Consider the following 14,313-nt stretch of genomic DNA (forward strand, 5'->3'; position numbering starts at 1 on the left):
CCTCCTACTCCTGCTGCCTGGCCTGGTCCTCCATGATGGGCTGCATCCTTCTCATATGGTGAGCCCAAATAAACCTTTCTTCCTTTAAGTTGCTTATTGTCAAGGGTTTGATCTCGGCAACATAAAAAGTACTACAGTAATGTTCTTCAAAGTTCTGTTGAAAGAAACTTGAGAGAGGTTTTTTTTTTTTTTTTCCCTCAAACTTGACAATTATCCTAGATGTTTATCTGGCACTGCCTGAAAACAGGTTGTGAACCCAAAAGAATTTGTCTTTAATTATCAATAGTAAAAAATAAATTTTGATCAACCATGCTGGAAAAGAGGCTTGAATTATCTTTATATTCTCTATGGAAAATGGTATTATAAAATGGCACATGAATAAAGCAATCAAAGGATATTCAGCCCCAAAAAGATATGAAAAGGCATTATTATAAAGAAATGCCAAGAAGTCAATTTACAAATGTTATTTTTCTGATTTTGTGAAGCTTATGGTATTTGTCAGCCTTTAAGAAACCATTACTTTCGAAAGACTTCTCAGTCTAGATAAACATCCTCATTCATGCCTAATTTTATATTTGTTTTGCATCCTTTTCCTTAAAGAAATATCCAATATTGTGTAACCTTCAATCTCCACAAAATCTGATTATCATTTTTATAATATTTTCTGTGTACTTACTAAGTACACCCAGCGGCTGCAATGTGTAAACTCTCCCTTCTCATTTTATTTTCTTCTCCCAGGGAACAAATGCCCATTTTACAACTAAAAGGCCTGTACTCAAAGGAAGAAAGAGGGCTTGGGAGGTATCTCCATGGGTAAAGTATTTGCCATGCAAGTGTAAGGACCTGATTTTGCATCCCCAGCACCCACATAAATACTGGATAGACATAGCAGCCCGCCTGTGATCTCAGCAGTCAGCAGGCATCCCAATGGAAGCCTCGAAGCCCACCCCATTCCCTGCTAGGGAATTTTAGAGCACACAGAGGGCCCCCCCCCCCAGGACAAACTGGTGAGCTCTTATCTCAATATAGAACAATATAAAAGATGAAGAGTGATCAAGGAAGACATAATTGTCAACCTCTGACCCCCCACATGCACAAACATATGTGAACATGCATGCAAGCATGGAACATTCATCCAAAGGAGAATCCTATCAGGGAATTCTTATTTTAATATGCCCTGCTCCTTGCTAGTGAAGGATCCTAAACCAGTTTTTAAGCACCTTTTTTAACTTCCACATATTTCCATAGAAATACATGGATGACTCCTTATAAAGCAAATTAATAGTGAGTCTCAGAGTCTCAGTTTCCTATATTAAAGATATATCCACATCCTAGGACAGCAGGAAATATTTCTAAAATCTGGTCTAATCTCCTGTACCCTGGAGCAATAGGTCATTCTCCAAAGGCGAGGATATTTGATGACTTTTAGTAATCACATGATCTCTCTCTCTCTCTCTCTCTCTCTCTCTCTCTCTGTGTGTGTGTGTGTGTGTGTGTGTGTGTGTGTGTGTGTGTGTGTTAGAAATTCTTCAGTTTTTAAACAGAAGAAACTCAATCAAAAGTATCTCACCTTTTTGGGTTGGTGTAGGAGGTCCTTTTGTATTTGTGTTGATTTCATTGGTTGAATAAAGAAGCTGCCTTGGCCTTTTGATAGGGCAGCCCTTAGGTGGGCAGAGTAAACAGAACAGAATGCTAAAAAGAAGGGAAGTGTGGCAGACGCCATGTTTCTCCTGCCCAAGACAGATGCTGGTTAGACTCATGCTGGTAAGCCACAGTCAAGTGGCGATACACATTCATGGAAATGGGTTAAATCAATATGTGAGAGTTAGCCAGTAAGAGGCTAGAGATAATGGGCCAGGCAGTATTTATAGAGATAATGGGCCAGGCAGTATTTAAATGAATACAGTTTTTGTGTGGTTATTTCGGGGGTTAAGCTAGCCGGGTGGCGGGACACAGCCCCCCTTCTTACTACATTTAGTAGGCATGAATGCTTAGTGTTGTGAATATTGAGTTCAGTGAATTATTGTTGCATGTATAAACTCGGTCTCTATTCAGCCACTCTGTTTATGCTATGGGAGTTATCCTTAAAGCCTTCTGCTTTCATCTGCTGGTCTCAGTAAGATAGCTGGCTTGAAAATTAGACCCAAGAGCCCCTTTAAGTACACTGCATGTTAGGGAGGGGTAGCATAGGGCTGTCCTCATGCTGGTGAAGATTTATATTACACCGTCAGTCCCAACGCATCACTTGGTCATTTTCTTGATTCTCAGCTCTAGTCAAGAGAGCTGATGCTCCTGGAGAATTGAGTTATAAAAAACGAGGTACTAGTCTATGTGAAACTAGAATCAGAACCCATATGGGCACACAAGGCTGGAGATGCAGAGAAAGAGCGGGGAGTGAGAAAGCACAAAAGAGCAGCGGTTAGATCCTAGAGATGCCTGCTTCTCAAGAACACGTAGAGCCAGTGTTTGCCATCACTTCTCCTCCATCTCTGCCAATCAATGAAGGAAAAGGATAAGACAGTTGGATGTGGTACTGAAGTCATGGATGGTTCATTATCTTGTCCTTGCTGTGGAATTCTAGAGTGTGCCTTGCATTCTGGTGATCACCCTAAGTCAAAGGTTCCCACCCTGTGGGTTGTGACCTCTTGGGGGGGGGGGGGTCACTAGTGTGACATATCAGATATCCTGCACATCAGATATTTATATCGTAATTTGTACCAGTAGCAAAATTACAGTTAGGAAGTAGCAGTGAAATAATTTTAGGGTTCGAGACATTTTCTTCTTGGAGGAGGTATGCCACTGGGGGTGCTTCTGAGGTTCTAAAAGCCTACACCATTCCAGGGACTCCTCTCTTTCTCTCCTCTCCCTCCTTAGCTGCTACTCCAGTGCTGTGCCAGCCAGCCTGCTGCCATGTCTTCCTCCATGGTTGTATGAACTCTGGCCATCTGAAACCATGATTCCCAATTCAAATGCTTTCTTTTGTCAACTGCCTCAGCCATGGTGTCCCTTCGCAGCAATAGAAGAGTCCCTAAGTCTGATGGGGAGATGCCTCAGCTGCAGAGAATCCCTGAGTGAATGAATATTCACAAAGCATCTGGTGCATGCCGTGACTATACTAACATATTCAGAATCATGCCTCCCGTCTCCACAGTAGGTAGGTATCGTGTCTCCCTTTTAAATATGAAGATCCTGGAAATGAAAGAAGCTAGAGAGTTTAGATAAGAGCACATAGCTTTTGTGTGGTATAGCTAGAATTAGAATTGAGTTCTCTCTGGGGCTAAAGCAGTGTCTAGCCACTACAGATCAAAATTAAGCTCCACTGTCTTCAACTGTGTTGCAGGGGGAAAAAACAAGAGCAGTATAAAAATCATGGGGGAGCAGAGCTGTCGGTAAAAATCTCCTATTTCACCTTGCCCTGTGCTCTCCTGTGTACTTGTAAACCACGGGGAGTCATATCCGTCTTTATTTTTAGCGTGCCTGGATCTTGGTGTGCCCAAACCAGCTTGCTGAATGACTTGGAGCCTAAATGAATCCCACCGTGGGTTTGGTTTTTAATCAACTCTAATTGGTTTCCACCTCCCCTTTGTGAATTATAATATTCCTTGCCTCTAGGCATGTGTCACTCACAGAGTTCAAAATTCCTCTAGCCTCAGGAATGCATCAAAGCAAATCACATTGATCATTGCCAACTGCCTCTCAGGACTGAACAGCACACCACCGGAGGAAAGTGCAGAGGAGGAGGTTCTGGAGAGAAAACACCATCCTGAGAGCCGCTAGTCTGATCTGTCCATGAACAGCAACACAAATTAGTAATTAGTCTCTCTCTCTCTCTCTCTCTCTCTCTCTCTCTCTCTCTCTCTCTCCCTCTCAACATTGTTTGGACAAAGTACACTCAGCTATCACATATTCTACCATTGAAATTTCCAGCCTAGGTAAATAAAATAAGTAAAAGGTAAACTGAATAGAGAAAGTGTCTTAATCTGCCATGTGTTACCATAACAAAACACCTGGGACTATAGAAGGGAAACTGCTTCTTTAGTTCACAGTTCTGGAAGCACAAAAACATGGCCCCAGCGCAGGAGGGTGGTCAAGATCCATCCACCTTTCACCAGACCCCATTTCTTAAAGGTCCTTTTGCCTTTCAATACCATCATTTTGAGGAATAAACTTCTAGCACATGGATTTGGCAGGGGGGCAAGGGGAACGATACCTAAACAGTAGTGCCAGAATTCTCAGATTTGGCGTTTTTGATATTTGGGGGAGAGCATCCATAGGGCAAAGGATGTGCTTACTAGTCCATTTAGCAGAACCACGGTGATGAACAATGGAATGGTTAGCCAGTAGCTCCCACAATTATGATAACCTGAATTATCTCTGGCATTGCCAGATGAACCCCTCCCCCATGGAAATATTGCCCCTGGCTGATGACCACTGGAATCAAGTGAAAATATCACGTGTTATCTCAAGACTAGATGGAGATTTCCGGCCTCTGATTATGACTTAAGCTTGATTTCAAGATCTTTTGCACTGACTACCTCTCTCCGTGGACCTTCAGCAAATCATACATGAAAACTGCATTGCCTGTAGGTACCTGAGGACATACAAATGTGTTTCTGCTCTGAAAAATGGGGGGTTGCTTTTCTTAAACAATTCTGTGAGTCAATTCTTACAAAGATCCATCGCTTATAATATAAGCAACACACTCTCTAATTGTTAAACTGTCCTGTTCTCTGTAATTCCAAACTGTTGACAGATACAAGAGAACACTAGGTTATAATGACCCAGAAAGGCCTAACATATTTATTTGTACATTATTAGTCACATAACATGTGTCCCTGTACCATGGAGAATAACAACATGGGGGAATAGGACGTTTGGATACAAGGACAAGAGCGACTCCCAGATGGGGTGTGATGAGGCAGCAGACCACTCTGTAAACACTAGTGTAAGTTCAGACAGCCCATGGGCTTGTAAGGCACCCCAAATAAAATTAAACATATAGCACTGACTCGCTTTCCCCAGATCTTAGGGAATGGGTCTCAAACTCATCCACATTGAAAAGATGCAAAGCATCATAAAAAGAATCGAACCTGGATCGTTCTGGAAGAAAATACAAGAAGCTGATTCAGTCTAAAGAGGGCTTTAATACTGGAGAATGGGCTATCACAGAGAGGAAGTATTTAAAGACTGCTGTCCCTGTCCCCATGAAAAGCTGCACAGGGACCTAGGATACAGTAAGTGCTCATTAAAGTCTTCCTTTTCTCCCTTCTTTTCTTTCTCCTGAGTCTTCCTTCTCTGCTAATAGGGAGAAAACTATCATTATCACATTATTTACACAATGACAAATTGGTTTATACCCTATAATCTCAGTTCCTTGGAAATAATCAAGTTATAGACCTGTGTTAGGGGTAGTCACCTCACACTGTACAGGTAAAAGGATACGTACCTTTACTGTCTCAAGTGGAAGGGCTCCCAATGTACTTATAAGAACAAATTGGTGCTGACAGCTTCCAGCTCTCTAGCCTAAATGAACTGAGTGGCGCTTTGGTGAGGTCAGCAACAGATGCCAAGAGTCCTAACAACGGGAGATCAAGAGAAGCTAGCCCTGAGAAGGAGCAAAGGTTGCTACTACTGAGTAAAGAACCTACAACAGATTATAGGTACAAATCTATAAACCCGGGACTAGAGGGACAACGGCAGCAAAGCCACAAGTTCAAGAGCAGCCTAGGGTGCATAGCGAATGGAGGCCAGCCTAGACTGCCTGTCTCAAAAGACACCAAAGCAAAAGCAAACAGTGGAAGAGTAACTCTGGTAAACCTTGAAATGGAGGTGAAAGTCCAAGCTCAGAACTGTGCACAATATACATTTGGCAGGACACTAATATCCAAAATGCACAAAGCACCCAAATGTTGGGACCATTTAAAGTCTTGGCCTCCAGTTGCTCTTCCCTGCTAGAGATCTTTACTTTCCTTCTGATTTGAGCTACTGAAAGCTGTGTCAAAGCTGTTTACCAGCTCTGCTTCACGAGCACGTGTTGCCTTGGCCTTGAGGATCAGAGGACAAGGTTTTCACCTGTTGGCCCATTTGACTGTTGGGTATATAAGCCTCCGTGGTGCTTTTTGAATAAAGGGCTTCTTACCAGTGACTTAGAGGGCCATGTCTCTGTCTCTCTGTCTGTGCTGTCTCTGTGAGTCTTTGTGTGTTTCAACATCCAGCCCCTTGCCCGAAACTCGCGAACTGTATGGTAGCGCATAGAGCACAGACAGGCCTTGTGCCCTGCACCCAAAGAGTGGAAAGTGGGGAGATTCAAGATGTATTGCACACATGGATGTAAGTTTCAAAAGAATAACTAAAAATAGTATTTTTAAAACGTCAAAGGAAAAGAACCAAATAGCACATTTTTTAATGGGCAAAAACCTAAACAGCCAGTTCTCAAAAGAAGTTAGCAGTGCTAACTGCTCCACAAGTAAAAGCACCTGCTGCTAAGTCTGAGGACCTGAGTTCAATCCCCAGACGAGATGGTAAAAGAAACGAGCCAAGTTGTCCTCTGCCTCTGCGAGGGGTAGGTGTCATGGCATACATAGAGAAAGATAGATAGATAGACTGATTTGAAGAGTAGGTCTCATAGAAGCATAGAGTATAATGAAGGGGAGAAACTGGCCAGAGAATACATCATTACAATTAATAGCTGTACTTTTCAAGACATCTAGTGCAAAGCAAGGTATTCATTTATAATAATACATTATATTCTTGAAAGCTGTGCAGAGTGGATCTTCTATGTTCTTGTCACACACACAAAAGTGACTAGATGAGGTGCTGTATCTGTTAATTAACTATATTTAAACATTCCACAGTATTCTCGTGTTTCAGAACATCATGTTGTACAATGTTAGCTTTATTTTTTATTAACAAAAAAAAAATTTAGTGGCAAGCAAAAGGAGTCTCTGCTCCTGATTGTGACCCACGTATACAGAATATAGAATTCTGGAAGCCAGCTAGCAGGTTGCAACAGCTCATTTCAGTATCTTATATCTCCCAGAAAGATCATAGAAAAGAATTTTCTAATATCCTAGATGCCCCAGGATTCATTGGCAAACCTCTGGTCAGCATGGAAAATGATTTTAGCTGATATAAACTGGTTGGTGGTCTTGCCATGAGGGAAATCAGAACTTGCTAGTTCAAACCAACCACTTGGTGGAGGGGAAGCCTGGCAGAGAACAGAGCCACAGCACTGAGCTCAAGGACCAAGTGTGCGTGCTGTGAAAGATTCCTTCTTCCAGGAATGCTGGGAGGACTGACGTTCTGACTTCTCTCCGCTGGTTGTCATGGCTACATTGCAGATATGGAACCCCATCCAATCAATTTAATTCTTCAAGCTGCTGGCCAATAAGTACTCAATGTGATAGATGTAGGAACTCAACAACAATATAACTCATACCTTTTCCCCAACATGCCTCTCTCATAGGAGAGAACTATGGAATAATATAACTTTCCCCTAAAGACTCCCTAATCCAGTATGTTCTTGAAAGGTCACAAACCTCCTACAAAGAGTATATAACTTGGATTTAGATACCACTGGAGACAGAGCATTAAATATCATGGAATCGCATGGAGAGAAATGGGTTTTTTTTTCTCAGTAAAACATTTATTCTTCTTTTGGGAAATATCATTTAAGTTCTGGTTATTAGTACATTCCCAATACCTTGCTAATATTGGGTGATCTTTTTAGAAAACAAATAGCAGGCCCAAGGCTCATGAACTCCAGAGAAACACTATCCAGTCGGACTTTAATAACATTACGCTGTTTGTATTGCATTTATTTTTGAGACTGCTTCCTATTTGTGTGAACTGCTACTATAGTGCTTATGACTATATAGAAAGTTTCACCAGATGTTACAATTATAAACTTACCAGGAAATGGTAAGTAAATAATAGCATGGTAGAGCTAAAATATGAAAAACTCTGGGCATAAAATTCAAATGAACAGTATTTGGGAAATACTGATTTTTTTATCTCCATACTTTATTTTGCTGATAAATCATGACCAAAGTGTTATAGGGCTTATGAAAGTCAATTAGTAGTAAGTCCAGGGATTGAACGACGACAACACTTACCAGTAGCCATGTAATATAAGCCTTAGCAGGCTTCAAAGATCTTCCAGCCAGAAGAAAGACAGTGAGAGACAGCTCCCAAAAATGTCCCTCTTCATCACAATTCCTGACTTCAAACTCTACTACAGAAGATACAGTACTAAAAGCAGCCTGGTATTGACTTAGAAACAGACAGGAAGACCAATGAAATTAAATTGAAAACCTGGATATTAATCCTATAAACACCTGATTTTTGACAAAGAAGCAAAAAATATCAAATGAAAAAAGACAACATATTTAACAAGTGGTGCTGACATAACTGGATATCAACATGTAGAAGAATGAAAACAGATCCATGTCTATCACCATGCATAAAACTCAAGTCCAAATGGATCAAAGACCTCAACATAATTACAGCCACACTGAACCTCATAGAAGAGAAAGTGGGAAGTACACTTGAACACATTGGCACAGGAGACCACTTCCTAAATATAACCCCAGTAGCCCAGACACCGAAAGAAACAATTAATAAATGGGACCTCCTGAAACTGAAAAGCTTTTGTAAAGCAAAGGACATGGTCAACGAAACAAAATGGCAGCCTATGGAATGAGAAAAGATCTTCACTAACCCCACATCAGACAGAGGGCTGATCTCCAAAATATTCAAAAAACTCAAGAAATTGGTCATCAAAAGAACACATAATCCAATAAAAAAAATGGATTACAGAGCTAAACAGAGAACTCTCAACAGAGGAATCTAAAATGGCAGAAAGACACTAAAGGAAATGTTCAACATCCTTAGCCATCAGAGAAATGCAAATCAAAACAACTCTGAGATTCCATCTTACACCTGTAAGAATGGCCAAGATCTAAAACACTGATGACAACTTATGCTGGAGAGGTTGTGGGGTAAAGGGAACACTCCTGCATTGCTGGTGGGAGTGCAAACTGGTACAGCCCCTTCAGATATCAGTATGGCGATATCTCAGAAAATTAGGAAACAACCTTCCTCAAGACCCAGCAATACCACTTTTGGGTATATATCCAAAGGATGCTCAATCATACCACAAGGACATGTGCTCAACCATGTTCATAGCAGCATTGTTTGTCACAGCCTGGAAACAACCTAAATGCCCCTTGACCAAAGAATGGATAAAGAAAATGTGGTACATTTACACAATGGAGTACTACACAGCAGAAAACATAACAACATCTTGAAATTTTCAGGCAAATAGATGGATCTAGAAAACATCATATTGAGTGAGGTAACTCAGACCTAGAAAGACAAATATATGTACTCACTCATAAGTGGATTTTAGAAATAAAACAAAGAAAACGAATCTACAATTCACAATCCTAGAGAACCTAGACAACAATGAGAACCCTAAGAGAGATATACATGGATCTAATCTCCATGGGAAGTAGAAAAAGACAAGATCTCCTGAGTAAATTGGGAGCATGGGGACCATGGGAGAGGGTTGAAGTGGGGGAGAAAAAGGAGGGGAGCAGAGAAAAATGTATAACTCAATAAAATCAGTATTTTAAAAAATGCCTCTCTCTTTATCTTGTCTCAAATGTCATTTGCAAGGATGTTTTAATGAAATGGGTATATTTACTTATTTTCCATGATCTTGGCACACAGTGCCTAAGACCTTCATAATTGCCTGGGAGTTCAGAACAAGAGGAGAATTTTGTTCTCTTTGACATTCTTCCTTAGAGTGCTTCTTACCGTCTGGGATATTCAGAGTGAGTGTTTCGATGTGTGCCTATGGGATGACTGGTGAGTAGAATTTCACAAATAGATTCAGGATGAGAACTGGTTGCCAAAAATGCTAAGACATAGCCGGGCGGTGGTGGCGCACGCCTTTAATCCCAGCACTCGGGAGGCAGAGGCAGGTGGATTTCTGTGAGTTCGAGACCAGCCTGGTCTACAAGAGCTAGTTCCAGGACAGGCTCCAAAACCACAGAGAAACCCTGTCTCGAAAAAGCAAAATAAAAAAAAAAATGCTAAGACAGGATTAAAGGGTTGACATTTCCAGCCCTGTCTTCTAATTTCTGGCAAGAGGAACGGGATCGGGAGCTGAGTTCATCACCAATAGCCATGGCTAAATGATGCAACCTACACAAAAATTCTAAATAGCAGTGTTCCAAGTGCCTCCAAGAGGATGGATACCTTTATATTCTACAAGGATTTAAATTTTCTATTACCGAGGACTTGGGAAATTGAGACCAGTTTTCTAGTCTTAAAATTTTCTAGACCACTCAGACGAATTGAAGAATGGCTTTCTATGAAAATTAGCTCCTGTTCAGTTCGTGCTAGCCTCTAGAACACAATGTCAGCTTCAACCTCAAAGCCTGGTGTGGTGCCCAGGGTCCTTCTACCTCAAAGCCTGGTGTAGTGCCTGGGTGGTGTGGGAGGTCCTTCTGTCTGTGTTGCTTTTATTGGTTAATGAATAAGGAAACTGGCTTGGCCTATAGCACGGTAGAACTTAGTTAGGCAGGGAAATCTAGGCTGAATGCTGGGATAAAGGAGGAGAGTCAGAGAGAAGCCATATAGCCCTGCTGGAGACAGATGCTGGATGGAACTTTACCTGGTAAGTCTCAGCCACGTGGCAATACACAGATTAATGGAGATGGGTTAAATTAATATGTAAGAGCTAGCCAATAATAAGAAGCTAGAGTTAATAGGCCAAGCAGTGATTTAATTAATACGGTTTCTGTGTGGTTTTGGATCTGAGCTGCCAAGCGGCCGGAACAACCAGCGGCCTCTCTACAACACCCAGGGTCCTTTAACCTCAAAGCCTGGTGTGGTGCCTGGGGTCCCACTCTTAGCAAACCTACGTTCTGACCTCTGTTCTCATAGATATGCAAGGTCATCCACTGTGTGATCACACTTTCCAGCCCACCTCCCCCAACTGTAAAATCCAGCACAGCTGCTATGGTCTGGATGTGTCCCCAAAAGGCATGTGATCGAAATACATTCCTCAATAAAACAGTGTTAAGAGATTGACTCCCCAAGACTGATTAGGCCACCAGGGATGAAACCCCTTAACACAGAAATGAATCCCTAATCTCTCTCTCTCTTTCTGTCTCCCTCTCTCTTGCTCTCTCTCTCTCTCCCTCCCTCTCTCTTTCTTCCTCTCTACTCCTCCCTTATTCCTTATTTTCCCTTTCTTTCTTCCCTTCTCCCCTTCTTCCCTGCTTCTTTTTTTATCTTACATCCTTACCTGTCAACCAACTGATCCCTTCTGCAAAAACTCCCATGGTAGATATTGGCCCCTCAGTCTTGTGCTATCCACCTTCCAGTTCTAGGAGCCCAGCAATTTCTGTTCATTACAAGTCCCCCAGACCTTGGTACTCTGTAATAGCTGCACGAAACATCCAGATACAAAGACAAAAATACCCGAGTTTTGCTCTTGCCCATCTCCTGACCTCCGACCACGGTACGGTCATTATCTCATTAGAACATTGATGCCTTTTAGAAAAGACACTTATATTTAAAAATTATCTCCAGTGGAGAAGTTGGACTGAATTACCTAATCTACCATTACTCAGAAGGAGAGGTTCATGTAAGGTTGAAGGTTGATTAAGGTCTTCTTCATCCAGGAGGAACCTGAGCTTGCCATTCCCTCCTCGTTTATAATAGTACTTAGTCACGATGTATCATCACAAGCAATCCCAAGGCATAGATTCTTGATCAAGCTACTGGCAAATCTTCTGAGACCTAAACGCTGTGAGTGAACAGACGTGCTCAGGTAAGGAGAGCTGATCTTTTTTACATTTTCAAAAGTACATCTGTTCTGCATCTCTGAAAAGGCAAGGACGATGTCATTTTTATTTTTGAGCTTCTCATGGAAAGAGGTTTAAGCAAATCAAGAACAACTACATCTGTAACCAAGCAAAACAGAGATGAGTTCAGAGGTACAAATGCTTGGTACTGTCGAACTGGGTTATGAGAAGAGGCTGTTCTGTTTGTGTAACATTTCAATTGGACAACAAAAGACTTGAGTTTTATTATTATGTTTACTTTTTAGTTTTTATTAGTTTATATTCATTAACACTTGGTTTCATAAGGACATTTTCACACAGGTAAATCACATACACTGAGCATATCCCTCCTTTCCTCCTCTCCCCTCACTCTTATTCCCCCTGCCCACTACTGTTAGTCCCCTACATTCCCCTGTACAGTTTTCACTTCTATTTTTATGTCCTATGCATGCATGACTATATATATATATATATGTGTATATATATATATATATATATATATATATAATGATCCACAAATAAAAGAATCAAAGGTTCTTCTGATTTTCATACGGATAAATGAAGTATGAAATATGTTCAAGTCTAAATTAGGGTGCAGAGATAAGAATGTTAGAGGATGGGAGACCCCTGAAGGGCTGCCTTGGGGTGATGGCATAGCTATTGCAAACGTGAACTCACAGCAGCTGGGTTATCTGCACCAGAGTCGGCCAGCCAAAACTCCAGCACAGATGGGGAAGATGATAGCCATGTTTGTCTCGCCCCTTACTGAGGAGTTATTGGTAGCTAATAGTTACTGGGCGGAGAGAAGCATTCTTCTCTGAGTTTGCAACCATTGGTGGGCATTCCATGCTCAATGAATGGCCCCATATCCATGAATTTATGGATACGACTAAGTGGACCAGGTGGATTGTCCAAAAAAGAAAAGAAGACAAGAAGTTTGGAAGAAAACATTTTTAGGATAGGTGGGAGTAGTTGGAGGATTGTGGATATGATCATATGTTATCATACACATGTATGCAATTCTCAAGAATAGGGAAAAATATCTTTAGAAACAGAATATTGTGTCAAGTCTAGAAGCATGAGGGATTTCAATGATTGGATCAAAATCTAAGCTCTTATTTGATTAGAACCAGCTTTACTATTTTGGTCCTTAAGAGCCTCCATTAGAAAAATCTATATAAAGACTTGGAGAAAGCAATCAAATTTTTCACTCTGTGTGTGTGGTGTGTGTGTGCGCGCACGTAAGCACACACAAGCACATGCATGTCTTTATAGCTGAGGAAAGTGTCATTACCTTTCAAAGAGTATCTACAACATTCCAGCCCAAGGAAAAGAAGGTTAACAGACCTATATCAACTGGCATAGGTGCACGGGTGTAACAGAATACCCAACTTCTGGGATCTCAGTTCTTCCCCCTAGCCTGGAAATAACAATGTCACCATGTATTCAGTCAGCTCCCATTGTGTACTGTGGCCCACAGGGCAAAGGCATCAAGCGTGATTGCCATGTTCTCAAGCTCTTTCTTCCTGAGATGAGATGGTAGCTCTTGGAAGAGCTAAATGTGTGTGGCTGATAACATTCTGAGAACCTTGCCACCCACCGTCTACTATCTGGTCCACTGGTATCCAGCCCAGTTTACTCGATATATTAAAAGATAAAAGTGAGAGACTTACAAAATATCAAGGAAGTGGGTGTCACTTGCTAGCATTGCTGCACAAAGTTCTTAGCACTAAAGTCTGGAAGCTCTCAGAACGTGGAGGATACTGACCCAGAAATTCAGATCACACAGAAAGACAATGACAGTGTCTAAAATCATCCTGAAACTCAGCCAGGAAACCTGCATATGCTCATTTTAAATAAAATGTAGATGAAATGTAGACCTTCCATATGCTAGCAGGCAGAGCTCTAGTGGGTGATGCAAGAGAAAGTCTCCCAGTTAGAGAATGCCAAGTGCAAAAATGCATCCCTGTTGGCACAAACAAAGTATAATATGCCATGAAGCTCTACCAGAGCAACAAGGCAAGAAAACAGAGTGACATGGTGCAAATTTTAAGTATCATTAAGTACAAGAGTTAGAATATAGGGAGAAAGTCTCTTTTTTATTAGAGTTTAAAAAAAAATACCAATCCAAGTTCCCACTCCTTCCCATCCTCCCATTCCCTACACACACCCTCCCACCCCATCCCCATCTAATCCTCAGAGAGAGTAAGGCACATTGCTTTGTGGAAGGTCCACGGCCCTCCCTACTATATCTAGACTGAGCAAGGTATACATCCAAAGAGAATAGAATCCCAAAAAGCCAGTACATACAGTAGGGATAAATCCTGGTGCCACTGTCAGTGGCCCCTCAGTCTGCCCCAGCCATGCAACTGTCAACGACATTCAGAGGGACTAGTTTGGTCCTATGCTTGCTCCTTCCCAATCTGGCTGGAGTTGATGAGCTCCTATTAGCTCA

This window comes from Microtus oregoni, unplaced genomic scaffold (assembly GCF_018167655.1).
Source record: "Microtus oregoni isolate MIOR12 unplaced genomic scaffold, Mior012 000000F_ref0000247, whole genome shotgun sequence".
NCBI lineage: Eukaryota > Metazoa > Chordata > Mammalia > Rodentia > Cricetidae > Microtus > Microtus oregoni.